We start from the raw sequence: 14,282 nt of genomic DNA, 5'->3' as shown, positions 1-14,282 counted from the left end.
GGTTGTTGGACGGGCGGGCTGACCGATGGTGATGGTGCGGTAGGTGGAGGTGTGGGTACATCGCTGATCTCCCATCGATGGAGAATGTTCATCACCCGGTCCAGGGCGTGCCCGATTTGGTTGATCCGATCTTCTTGACCACGAAAGCGCTCCTCCATGATGTCGGTGGGTGTGGGTGCTCCTGCTGATTCCATGAGATGGTGTGTAATTCTGTCACGAGTGGAGTGTAGTGGGATGTGGAATCACACGCAGGACACAGAATATAAATCCAAAGGTCTTTAGTGAAGTCCGTAGAAACACGCCAACAACGGCCACAGGCCACAGGCGAAATACACGCACACTAAACTGAACAAAGTAAGTGTGCACAAAGTGCAGGACTCTCTAAATCAAACGAAATAAAGAGAGAACAAAATACAGCGGACCAAAACTACCACACGACAGTCAAACATGAAACATCGAATGGTGGCAGCTAGTACTCCGGAGACGACGACCGCCGAAGCCTGCCCGAACAAGGAGGAGGGGCCGCCTCGGCCGAAACCGTGACAAGAACTCTCTCCAAATAGAATTCAGGGTGAATTTTATTGGGTGACTAAGCAAAACACTATAATTTAAGATTTGGACTATTTATTTTATACAGTGTCATGCTAGCAGTGTCATGCTAGGAAAAGAGATACATTATTTTCATAAACTGTATAATTAATTTGGAGTGTTTTCAATATTTCTGCGGTATTTGCAGTCCAGTGTCTATTTCTCTGTGGTCCCAGTAACAAACTCATCCATACTTTCTGACCATGAGGCAGTGCTTGGCTTAGAGAGCGAACAAAAACACAAAATGTGGATATAATAATAATAATAATATGCCATTTAGCAGACACTTTTATCCAAAGCGACTTACAGTCATGTGTGCATACATTTTTATGTATGGGTGGTCCCGGGGATCGAACCCACTACCCTGGCGTTACAAGCGGCATGCTCTACCAATTGAGCTACAGAGGACCACGAAAGATATTCGCCTTCACCATGCCTCAGTAAACCAACAGGCCAGAATATTTTAAATTTTTTTAATAATCTTGTTGTTGTTTGTGTTTTACTAATGCAAATGACTAATTGTATATGCTTGGAAACACACACACACACACACACACACACACACACACACACACACACAAAAACACAGTGATAGTGAACATGAAAGTTCTGAATAACAACTCCAGCCTTCGAGAACATTCAAACCAAACTCTACCACAGAAGCCCTGGAATGTTCCACTCTGAGGGGAAGGGAAGGGTGTTAAGGGAGCGTTGGTTAGTGACCTTAATATAACAAAGGCAGCAGCATCTTAACACTGTGGTGTTTGGCTGGAACTGAGTGGTCTTAGGGCTGTCCAAGCTAGCCAGCGTATCTTTCTCCCTCAGTAGCTAGCTGAGTGTATCCAGTCTCCTCTGAATGTACAATGTCCGGACAGTCTGTTTTCCTCCTCTTGACTCCTGTCTTCTCCTGCATCGCTTCAGGGCAGAGAGATGAAGTAAGAACAAACGCAAAGCACATCTTGACGCACCAGAAACCTCCCACAGAGGAAGAATTAGAAATGACACAGTATGGGACATTGAAGGCTACACAAACACACACATACACACACATGCACAAACTCCAACCAAACATGTCACGAACACTCAAAAAGGCTTGATAGTGAAAGGAAACAGAGAAAGAGAAACAAACTTATGTTCATTTGATTTCCAATTAGCTGGAGAGACTCCTCCAAGTTAAGGGGGGAGGAAGGGGATAATACCCTCCGGAACATACTGTTCTAATTGCTTTTTTTCCCCTGTGCTGGATTGGAATGGAATAGAAGCAGAGCTTGGGAAAAAGGAGGTGGTCAGGCTAGGTATTGTTGGTCCTTTATGGGGGAAAGAGAACACCACAGTTTATAGCACTGTGGGAGGCAGAACATGCTCAAAAGAGGAGAAGAGGACCCAGTAACAACAGTTGACTGCTCCCTCAGGAACACAAGACTAGTTGGTGTGTGTCTGTGTGTTTCAGTTTGTGTCTGTGTGTCTGTGTGTTTCAGTTTGTGTCTGTGTGTGTCTGTATGTTTCAGTTTGTGTCTGTGTGTGTCTGTGTGTTTCAGTTTGTGTCTGTGTGTGTCTGTGTGTCTGTGTTGTTTGTGTAGCCCTCAGTGTCCCATACCGTGTGGTATAATTAAGCAATAAGGCCCAAGGGGGGTGTGGTATATGGCCAATATACCACGGCTAAGGGCTGTTCTTAGGCACGACGCAAACCCCCGAGGTGCCTTATAGCTATTATAAACTGGTTACCAACGTAATTAGAGCAGTAAAAATAAATGTTTTGTCATACCCATGTTATACGGTCTGTTATACCACGGCTGTCAGCCAATCAGCATTCGGGGCTTGAACCACCCAGTTTATAATATTAAGTCAGTCAGGAGATGATCTGTTAGGAAACTGACTCAGAGACTTTCAACCACTCCCATAGAGGGCCGACCATCTAGTCAGACCTGATAAGTCTGACTATATAAGTCTGACTATATACAGTGGGGAAAAAAGTATTTAGTCAGCCAACAATTGTGCAAGTTCTCCCACTTAAAAAGATGAGAGAGGCCTGTAATTTTCATCATAGGTACACGTCAACTATGACAGACAAATTGAGAAAAAAAATCCAGAAAATCACATTGTAGGATTTTTTATGAATTTATTTGCAAATTATGGTGGAAAATAAGTATTTGGTCACCTACAAACAAGCAAGATTTCTGGCTCTCACAGACCTGTAACTTCTTCTTTAAGAGGCTCCTCTGTCCTCCACTCGTTACCTGTATTAATGGCACCTGTTTGAACTTGTTATCAGTATAAAAGACACCTGTCCACAATCTCAAACAGTCACACTCCAAACTCCACTATGGCCAAGACCAAAGAGCTGTCAAAGGACACCAGAAACAAAATTGTAGACCTGCACGAGCCTGGGAAGACTGAATCTGCAATAGGTAAGCAGCTTGGTTTGAAGAAATCAACTGTGGGAGCAATTATTAGAAAATGGAAGACATAAAAGACCACTGATAATCTCCCTCGATCTGGGGCTCCACGCAAGATCTCACCCCGTAGGGTCAAAATGATCACAAGAACGGTGAGCAAAAATCCCAGAACCACACGGGGGGACCTAGTGAATGACCTGCAGAGAGCTGGGACCAAAGTAACAAAGCCTACCATCAGTAACACACTACGCCGCCAGGGACTCAAATCCTGCAGTGCAAGACGTGTCCCCCTGCTTAAGCCAGTACATGTCCAGGCCCGTCTGAAGTTTGCAAGAGTGCATTTGGATGATCCAGAAGAGGATTGGGAGAATGTCATATGGTCAGATGAAACCAAAATAGAACTTTTGGTAAAAACTCAACTCGTCGTGTTTGGAGGACAAAGAATGCTGAGTTGCATCCAAAGAACACCATACCTACTGTGAAGCATGAGGGTGGAAACATCATGCTTTGGGGCTGTTTTTCTGCAAAGGGACCAGGACGACTGATCCGTGTAAAGGAAAGAATGAATGGGGCCATGTATCGTGAGATTTTGAGTGAAAACCTCCTTCCATCAGCAAGGGCATTGGAGATGAAACGTGGCTGGGTCTTTCAGCATGACAATGATCCCAAACACACCGCCCGGGCAACGAAGGAGTGGCTTCGTAAGAAGCATTTCAAGGTCCTGGAGTGGCCTAGCCAGTCTCCAGATCTCAACCCCATAGAAAATCTTTGGAGGGAGTTGAAAGTCTGTGTTGCCCAGCGACAGCCTCAAAACATCACTGCTCTAGAGGAGATCTGCATGCAGGAATGGGCCAAAATACCAGCAACAGTGTGTGAAAACCTTGTGAAGACTTACAGAAAACGTTTGACCTGTGTCATTGCCAACAAAGGGTATATAACAAAGTATTGAGAAACTTTTGTTATTGACCAAATACTTATTTTCCACCATAATTTGCAAATAAATTCATAAAAAATCCTACAATGTGATTTTCTGGAAAAAAAATTCTCATTTTGTCTGTCATAGTTGACGGGTACCTAGGATGAAAATTACAGGCCTCTCTCATCTTTTTAAGTGGGAGAACTTGCACAATTGGTGGCTGACTAAATACTTTTTTTCCCCACTGTATATTCACATCCCTTCCACATTTTGTTGTGTTACAGCCTGAAATTAAAATAGATTAAATATATTTTTTTAAATGTATGGATTCAATTGAGATCACTGGCCTACACACAATACCTATGATGTCAAAGTGGAATTATGTTTTTCGAAATTAATTACAAATGAAAAGTTGAAATGTCTTGTTATGACAAGTCTATATAAGTACAGTAGTAAACATTTGCTGTAAACAAGTCACATAATAAGTTGCATGGACTCACTATGTGTGCAATAATAGTGTTTAACATGATTTTTGAATGACTATCTCATCTATGTACCCCACACATACAATTATCTGCAAGGTCCCTCATTCGAGTAGTGAATTTCAAACACAAATTCAACCACAAAGACCAGGGAGGTTTTCCAATGCCTCACAAAGAACGGCACCTATTGGTAGATGGATAGAAATAAAATAACGGACATTGAATATCCCTTTGAGCATGGTGAAGTTATTAATTACACTTTGGATGGTGTATCAATACAGCCAGTCACTACAAAGATACAGGGTCCTTCCTAACTCAGTTGCCGGAGAGGAAGAAAACCACTCAGGGATTTCACCATGAGGCCAATGGTGACTTTAAAACAGTTACAGAGTTGAATGGCTGTGATAGGAGAAAACTGAGGATGGATCAACAACATTGTAGTTAATCCACGATACTAACCTAATTGACAGAGTGATAATAAGGAATCCTGGACAGAATACACATATTCCAAAACATGCACCCTGTTTGCAACAAAGCACTAAAGTAATACTGTGAAAAATGTGAAAAAGAAATTAACTTTATGTCCTGGATAAAAAGCGTTATGTTTGGGGCAAATCCAACACAACACATCACTGAGTACATTTTAGTCATTTAGCAGACGCTCTTATCCAGAGCAACTTTTAAAAAATGTTTGGGTGAGTGCATACATTTTCATACTGGCCCCCGTGGGAATCTAACCCACAACCCTGGCATTGTAAACACCATGCTCTACCAACTGAGCTACACGGGACTGAATACCACTCTTCATATTTTCAAGCATGGTGGTGGCTGCATCATGTTATGGGTATGCTTGTCATCGGCAAGGACTAGGGGAGTTTTTTGGGATAAAAATAAACGGAATAGAGCTAAGCACAGGCAAAATCCTAGACGAAAACCTGGTTCAATCTGCTTTCCAACAGACACTGGGGGACAAATTCAGGCCAAATATGCAATGGAGTTGCTTACCAAGACAACATTGAATGTTCCTGAGTGGCCTAGTTACATTTTTGACTAAAATCGGCTTTAAATATATGGCAAGACTTGAAAATGGCTGTCTAGCAATGATCAACAACCAACTTGACAGAGCTTGAAGAATTTTTAAATAATAATGTGAAAATATTGTACAATCCAGGTGTGCAAAGCTCTTAGAGACTTACCCAGAAAGACTCACAGCTGAAATGTCTGCCAAATGTTATTCTAACATGTATTGACTCAGGGGTTTGAATACTTATCTAATCAAGATATATTAGTGTTTTATTTTGCATATTTTCTTTTACAAATGTTTTAATTTTTCTTCCACTTTGACATTACAGAGTATTTTGTGTAGATTGTTGACAAGAAATTACAATTAAATCCATTTTAATCCCACTTTGTAACACAACAAAATGTCGAAAAAGCAAAGGGGTGTGAATACTTTCTGAAGGCACGGAAAGTGACTATGTAAGTCTGACTATATAACTCAGTTCTAAATCAGTCCCTGAGTTCCAGAGTTGAGTTTGAGGGCTATGGGGTCTATAAAATTCCTTTTTGAAAAGAAAGCAGAATACCCATACACTGTATGCACTTCATTTAGTGAAGCATCGAAACAGTGTGCAGATATCATGCTTTCTTTTCCTGGGCTATCTATGATGTCAGCCAGTCCAATAGTATTCCCAGATGACCGTGTCACCCACACCAGATAATACAATGTGTCAACATGACATCAACGTGACATTAAAATGGCATTGATAGCTGTGTCATGACATTGATAGTTGTGGCATGAACAACTTTCATTCACTCACCAAAACCCCCCTCTATTCTTTAAAGAGCTGAGTGATGGGGCTGAAGAAATGGGGTTCCCCGAGTGGCACAGTGGTCTAAGGCACTGCATTGCAGTGCTAGCTGTGCCACTAGAGATCCTGGTTCGAATCCAGGCTCTGTCATAGCCGGCCGTGACCGGGAGACCCATGGGGCGGCGCACAATTGGTCCAGGGTAGGGGAGGGAATGGCCGGCAGGGATGTAGCTCAGTTGGTAGAGCATGGCGTTTGCAACGTCAGGGTTGTGGGTTCGATTCCCACGTGGGGCCAGTATATAAAAAATATAATGTATGTACTCACTAACTGTAAGTCGCTCTGGATAAGAGCGTCTGCTAAATGACGTAAAATGTAAATGTAACCACTCTCAAATTCATAGACAGAGGTATGGATGCAAGGACTGACCATCCATGATGTTAACATTTTAGTTTTAACCATGTTTTGAGGCTATAGTGTTTGTTTACATTTACTTTGTTTACAAACATTGGAGTAAAAAAGTGAGTGTTTTGGGTTCTGATGGGCTACCACAGTTGAACTATGCTCATGAGGCATTTATAAGTTATATTCTTCAAGAATCAATGGGTGCATATCTATTTATTTATTTTTTATCTATTTTCCTATTTGTATCTTTTATCAATAATTGTTGTCCCTTTATTTATTTAATTTTTTGGGGGGTGCATATTATTAATTTATAATATAAGTCCAAAAATGGATATAGGCTGTGAGTGATCCACTAGGCTGTGAGTGACCTTACAGAGTGTTCCCAGGCACCCAGACATTTAATTATATTTATATTATTATATTATTATTATATATATTATTATATTATTATTATATTATATTATTATTATTATTATATTATTATATTATATTATTATTATATTTAAAGATCTGGGGGAAAAAATTAATGGGTTTAATCTGGGTCCAGATGGAACTCTTTGTCCTTCAGTATAATTTGCACAGTGAGATCACACTGTGACCACAAGTTGCCACACTTCATTACATCCAGTGTAATACCTTAGAGGCAGCTAGTCTGAGGTTTGATGCCAGAAGGTGTTACAGTGAAATGCATTCAAGTAGAACTTTTTCATATAATTGTTTAACCACTTCATGAGACATCATTTATAGATGATTCTTCCTAATTACTTACTTATACAATAACTTATTTTAGACTCGATGGCAATATTCAGTGGACACACACACACACACACACACACACCGTATAGTTAAACATGTCAACACACACATAAACACACACTCAGAGCTCACCTGCCCACTCTCCCATGGATGTAAAGAAGGACTCTGGCTGCGGGAACCAAACTCTGGGATAAAACATCTTGGCGAAGTGGACCATTTTCACTCCATAAAAGACAATGACTGCAGTGCCGAGAGAGACAAAGAACATCTCCATGAAATCCATTGCACACTCACTGGCCCTTTAGAACTGCCTGTCTGCCTGCCACAACAAACTCTGTCTGAGTGAGTCTGCTTTGACCACACTACAGCTCCTCAGCCAGACATACACACTGGGGAATGACAGGGGGAATAGCCAATCCATAGCCCCTCCTCCACCCACACACACACACACACACAAGCACACACACATACACACACACACACACTGAAGGCTACACAAACAAAACCACACAAACAAACACACACACACACACAAACACACACACACTGAAGGCTACACAAAAAGCACACACACCAAACTTAATCCAATCAAATCAAGCTACAGCTTCCATTTTAGTTTAGGACAAAAGTGTAGAACATGTCAAATGTAGTATCTACATCTCTCTATCAAATTCAGAATGATTAATGAGTTAATGTAGAAAGGCTCTCATGCATTTCCTCACAGCTGCCTCCTTGCTAAATCAAGACGACTTACTTTTGTAGTGTTTGAAAATATGCTGGATTTCTTCAGGACAGGGAGTTCGTTCAAGATTAATGTCGAAATTGGACGTCTATCCATTTCCTGAAGATGTCAGGAAATACCTTCAAAACCGGACACTAGGGGCAAAAGTGAGCTCTATTACCATAAAGTAAGCTTCGGTTTTGCTAAGGTGTTGTGGACAGGGCTGCTGAATGGATGTAATTACATGACTCTGGGTCAGACGATTGCGTGTTTGATCCCAGCCGTGAACACTGTTTGTTTTTGTTTGAAGCCTATCCCAAACCTCCATCCTTATCTTAACCAATCAAAATGATTGCCTAAACTTAATGTTTTAACCCTATCCCAAACCTTAACCCTTACCATAACCATTCGTAATGAGTGCCTAAATTTAACCCTTTGTCACGTCTCCTCCCGTTGCTCCCCTCCGGCGCTCTGATTCGCCGGTCTACTGAGCCAGTCCAGTCTGGGAAGGAGAGGAGGCAGTGGCACTACCCTACCCCACCTTCCTCACTCGGTTCAAGGCGGTGTTTGATCATCCCACGGAGGGAAAGGACGGGGGTGAGCGTCTCCTCCATCTACAACAGGGAGAGGGGCCCGCGTCCGAGTACGCTCTGAGCTTTCGCATGGTGGCGGTGTCTTCCGGGCTGGAATGAGCGTGCTCAGCGCACGGCCTTCAGGAGAGGCTTACAGGAGGACATTAAGACTGAACTCGCATGTCGGGACGATGAGATGGACCTTGATACCCTTATCACCACGTCCATCCATCTTGACGAAATGTTGCAAGAGAGACGGCGTTCCCAACACCTCCCGGAGCTTCGACGCTCACCCCATCTAAGCTATGGAAGCCGCCCTGATTCCGAGTCCTCACCCATGGAGGTGTGCAGCACCCCCTACACCACCGCGGCACACAGATCTCCTGGCGGCTCCCTATGTAGGCGGTATGACTCCGTCGCCGCTCCGTGAGTGTGACGTCATCTCCTATCACAAAACCATTGTTTTTAGTTCCCATAACGGTTACTGGTTATTCCTTATCTTCCAATGATAGATTCTGGCTCAGCGGGGAACCTTACAGATAGGGAGCTGGTTTCTGAATGGGGGTTGCCCACCGTACCACTGCCATCTCCGCTACACGCGTCACCTCATTGGACAATCATCCCCTTGGGTCAGGCACCATTATGCACGTCACTCTCCCCATCACCATCACCATTCGGTGTACCACGAGGAGCTGTCATTCCACATCGTCACGTCACCCCTTCACCGGATCGTCTTGGGATCGCCCTGGCTCAGACTACACAACCCCACCATCACTTGGATCACCAAGAGGATCACAGCCTGGTCTACCTCATGCCGGAAGACCTGCCTGCCGGTGGTTTGTAGTTCCATATCAGTGGAGAGTCCGGAGTCCGCCCTCCAGCCCAACATTCCACGTGAGTACGCAGGTCTCTCCGATGTCTTCTCTTCATCTAAGGCTACGTGTCTCCCTCCTCACAGGCCTTGGGACTGCGCCATTGACCTGCTGGAAGGACAACACCCCCCGAAGAGTCGCATTTACCCCCTTTCCATGGCGGAGACAGAGGCCATGGAGAAGTATGTGGCGGAGACCCTGACACAGGTGTTCATCAGACGCTCTACCTCTCCTGCCTCCGCCAGCTTCTTCTTCGTGGCCAAAAAAGATGGAGGACTGAGACCATGCATTGACTACAGTCACCACCAAGCACCGGTACCCCCTCCATCTGGTTCCGTCGGCCATCGAGCAGCTACGAGGGGCCCGGTACTTTACCAAGTTGGACCTGAGGAGTGCCAACAACCTGATCTGAATCCGGGAAGGAGACGAGTGGAACACTGCATTCAGCACTACCTCAGGCCACTATGCATACTGCGTTATGTCCTACGGCCTCGCCAATGCACCATCTGTGTTCCAGTCCTTCATCAATGACGTGTTCCGGGACATGCTGAGAAGACAGGTGGTGGTGTACATCGACGATATCCTGATCTACTCGGCTACGTTCGAGGAGCACATCAGGGACGTCCGAGCGATCCTACTCTGCCTCCGGGAACACAGCCTGTTGGTGAAGGGGGAGAAATGCGAATTCCACCAACAGGCCATCTCCTTCCTGGGATACAGGATCAGTCCTCGGGGGGTGTTCATGGAAGGAGTGAAGACGGACGCCGTCAGGTCATGGCCAGTTCCCACCACCATCAAGGGCCTACAGAGCTTCCTGGGCTTCGCCAATTTCTACCGGCGTTTCATCAGGTAATTCAGCTCCATAGCCGCCCCGCTCACCTCTCTCCTTAAGGGTGGGCCTCAGAAGCTGACCTGGAACCCTGAGGCTGACGATGCCTTCAAGAGGCTGAAGGAGAGGTTCACCACAGCGCCCATCCTAAAACACCCAGCTCCCTCTCGTCCTTTCATCCTGGAGGTGGACGCATCGGAGGAGGGCGTGGGTGCGGTCCTCTCCCAGCAGCATGGTAAGCCAGAGAAAATGTATCCCTGTGCCTTTTTCTCTAAAAAGCTTACCCCCGCAGAGAGGAACTATGGAGTTGGAGACAGGGAGCTGTTGGCGGTGGTCCTCACTCTGGAGGAATGGAGACAATGGCTGGAGGGCGCAGTCCATCCATTCCGGATTCTTACTGACCACCGGAATTTGGAGCACATACGGGCAGTGAAACGGATGAACTCTCGTCAAGCCAGGTGGGCCCAATTCCTTACTCGATTTCAATTCATTCTGTCCTACCACCCGGGATCCCAGAATGTGAAATCTGACGCACTCTCCAGGATGCACCATACCGGAGAAAGGAAGGATCTGGGGGGCCCTATCCTGCCCTCGTCTCTCATCGTTGCCCCTGTCGTTTGGGATGCGGACGAAGACATCCGCCTGGCGGCTCAGGAGGACCCGGCGGCTGCCAACGCCCCTCCGGGGCGCATGTATCTACCTACCAGTGTCTGCCTGCTGATCTGTGCACACACCACCCTTACGGCAGGGCACTCCGGTATTACGCGCACCTTGCATTCTCTAGCACAAAAGTACTGGTGGCCCACCTTGGCTTCTGATGTGTCCCGCTATGTCAATACCTGTTCCATATGTGCCCAAACGAGGACACCTCGGAACGCCCCGGCAGGAAAACTAGTTCCTCTCCCAGTGCCTCAGCGACCTTGGTCACACCTGTCCATAGACTTTGTCACCGACCTTCCACGTTCTGACGGCTTCACCACAGTCATGGTGGTCGTAGATCTGTTCTCCAAATCATGCCGTTTTTTCCCACTAACTGGTCTTCCTTCTGCTCTCCAGGTCGCTGAGGTCCTGTTCCAACAGGTCTTCCGGCATTATGGACTTCCGGAGGACATCATCTCGGACCGTGGCCCCCAATTCACCTCCCGAGTGTGGAAGGCTTTCCTGGAAAAGATCGGGGCCACGGCCAGCCTCACTTCCGGGTATAGGCCTCAGTCGAATGGGCAGGTGGAGCGCATGAACCAGGAGCTGGGAATGTTTCTTCGTTGCCACTGTCAGGACCGGCAGGGTGAGTGTGCGAGGTTTCTTCCCTGGGCAGAATATGCCCAGAACTCCCTTGTTCACTCCTCCATGGGGCTCACTCCCTTCCAGTGTGTCCTGGGGTACCAGCCGGTCCTGGCCCCTTGGACACCCAGCCAGACCGATGCGGCCACTGTTGACGAGTGGTTCCACAGGGCCGGACAGGTCTGGGATGCCTCCCATGTCCATCTCCAGAGAGCTATTCGTCGGCAGAAGGAAAAAGCTGACCGCCACCGCAATGAGGCCCCTGTATTCCAGCCTGGGGATCGTGTCTGGCTGTCCACAAATAACCTCCCTCTCCACCTGGCCTGCAAGAAACTGAGCCCCCGGTTTGTGGGGCCGTTTAAGGTCCTCCGGCAGATAAATGAGGTATCATACCGGCTGCTCCTTCCCCCTCACTACCGTGTCTCACCCACTTTTCATGTGTCTCTCCTCATGCCAGTGGTTCCTGGTCCTCTGGTGGATGCCATTCCCCGGGGTACGCCTCCTCCGCCCCTGGACATTGACGGGAGTCCGGCGTATGCTCCTGTAAGTCGCTCTGGATAAGAGCGTCTGCTAAATGACAAATGTAATGTAATGTAATGTATGCGGTGAGGGACCTGCTGGACTCCAGGTTCCGTGGGGGACGGCTCCATTACCTAGTGGACTGGGAGGGGTATGGTCATGAGGAGAGGAGCTGGGTTCCGGCTGGGGACGTTCTGGACCTCAACCTAATTCGGGACTTCCACCGTCACCGCCCTGACCGGCCTCGGGGTCGTTCTCCTGGCCGGCGACATCCAGCGGCTGGAGCCGCGCGTTCAGGGGGGGGGGGGGTACTGTCACGTCTCCTCCCGTTGCTCCCCTCCGGCGCTCTGATTTGAATGGGCTACTGAGCAACCGGTCTGAGTGCACCACCTCGGCAACACTGGAATGGACACCCAATGCACCCTAATCTAAATTTGACGTTTGGAGAAATGGAATGATACAGAGCAGCAGGATATTTTGGTGATTAAACCAGTGTACTCATTATATTTTACAGTCAACTTGTATTTTGGATCAATGGTTGTGTGTTGAAAGATGTCTACAAACAAAATGAATGCACAATTAAAGATTTTGAATGTAAAAATGGCTTCGTTATAAGTGTTGCCAGTTTGGAGTTCTGTACTAAGAGCTTTGAAAATTCACCACATATTTGTGAAAATAGTACCATAGCGATTAAAATATACGGTAGCGTACAAGCCAATGCTGAAATACCTGGGTTGCGTATAACAATATATTCCATTCATTATCCGATGATTAGCTGATGAATTTCAAGTAGTGAGACAGGTGATACTGTATCAGTTGATAAGTCACATAGAAAAGGTGATCTTGTACAATGTTGCATGGGCCAAAAATGGCATACAACACCTTGCTAAGTTTTTACAGTAGTCAACTGCTTTACAATACCCCTATTTCTGATTATTTATCTTATGTATGTACTGTATAAGGATAATGAAACTGAAAGACTGACATATTTCTCAACATGCTCATAACCTGCCATTGTGCATGTCAAGTTATCGTCAAATGCTATATAGAAAATTATATTTACCATCAACTATTCTTTCTATTCAGCACTTCAAAAAGAACAGTTTTGAAATGTGTATCTTGTATTTTTTGCTATAGTATTTAATGGTAGTTAAAATGACTAAATGATGAGCATATCATTTTCTGATGTACTGGTGACTAATCAAAATGTGCTCATGGTATGTCACAGAAAACTTTAATTTTGCATAAATGACTCAGGGGTGAAAGATGTGTGAAACCCCAATGAATGCACACTTAAAAGTTCTGAACATAAGATAGGGGGCAGTACAAGTGTTATCAGCTTACAGTTTTATTTGTAATACTGTACATCTGAAAAATTTGCCAAAGTGATTGAAAAAAACTGTAATGAAAATGTACAGTACGTCTGTAAAGTAGAAACAAAAAGTATGTTCTATACTCGAATGTACTACTAAGTTGATGACTTATGATTTTACTTCACAATAAGTTTTATAAAAATCGGACATTAACAAGATCAGAGATGTACTGTATGCAACAAATCAAATCAAAGTTTATTGGTCACGTACAGTGAGGGAAAAAAGTATTTGATCCCCTGCTGATTTTGTACGTTTGACCACTGACAAAGACATGATCAGTATATAATTTTAATGGTAGGTTTATTTGAACAGTGAGAAACAGAATAACAACAAAAAAATCCAGAAAAACGCATGTCAAAAATGTTATAAATTGATTGCATTTTAATGAGGGAAATAAGTATTTGACCCCTCTGCAAAACATGACTTAGGAGCAAAACCCTTGTTGGCAATCACAGAGGTCAGACATTTCTTGTAGTTGGCCACCAGGATTGCACACGTCTCAGGAGGGATTTTGTCCCACTCCTCTTTGCAGATCTTCTCCAAGTACGCTGGGGCGGCAGGTAGCTTAGTGGTTAAGAGCGTTGTGCCAGTAACTGAAAGGTTGCTGGTTCTAATCCCCGAGCCGACTAGGTGAAAAATCTGTCAATGTGCCCTTGAACAAGGCACTTAACCCTAATTGCTTCTGTAAATCGCTCTGGATAAGAGCGTCACGTAAATGTAAGTCATTAAGGTTTCGAGGCTGATGTTTGGCAACTCGAACCTT

The 14,282-nt window shown here is 45.2% G+C and overlaps 1 protein-coding gene and 1 long non-coding RNA gene across 3 annotated transcripts in view; both read right to left on the bottom strand.

Annotated features, from left to right (window-relative positions):
• The window catches only part of LOC121557519 (testosterone 17-beta-dehydrogenase 3), a 59,785-nt gene that overhangs the window by 42,831 nt on the left and 2,672 nt on the right, over positions 1-14,282 (bottom strand). The window lies entirely within an intron of this gene.
• On the bottom strand, positions 1,065-7,774 carry LOC123493069. Its single transcript, XR_006661962.1, has 2 exons — positions 7,485-7,774; positions 1,065-1,503 (listed from the first exon to the last, which is right to left on the bottom strand). It is a non-coding gene; the product is annotated as an uncharacterized LOC123493069 (long non-coding RNA).

The sequence above is a fragment of the Coregonus clupeaformis genome, chromosome 18 (assembly GCF_020615455.1).
Source record: "Coregonus clupeaformis isolate EN_2021a chromosome 18, ASM2061545v1, whole genome shotgun sequence".
NCBI lineage: Eukaryota > Metazoa > Chordata > Actinopteri > Salmoniformes > Salmonidae > Coregonus > Coregonus clupeaformis.
The sequence above is the reverse complement of the archived record's forward strand: the minus strand, read 5'-3'. Positions and strand labels throughout refer to the sequence as shown.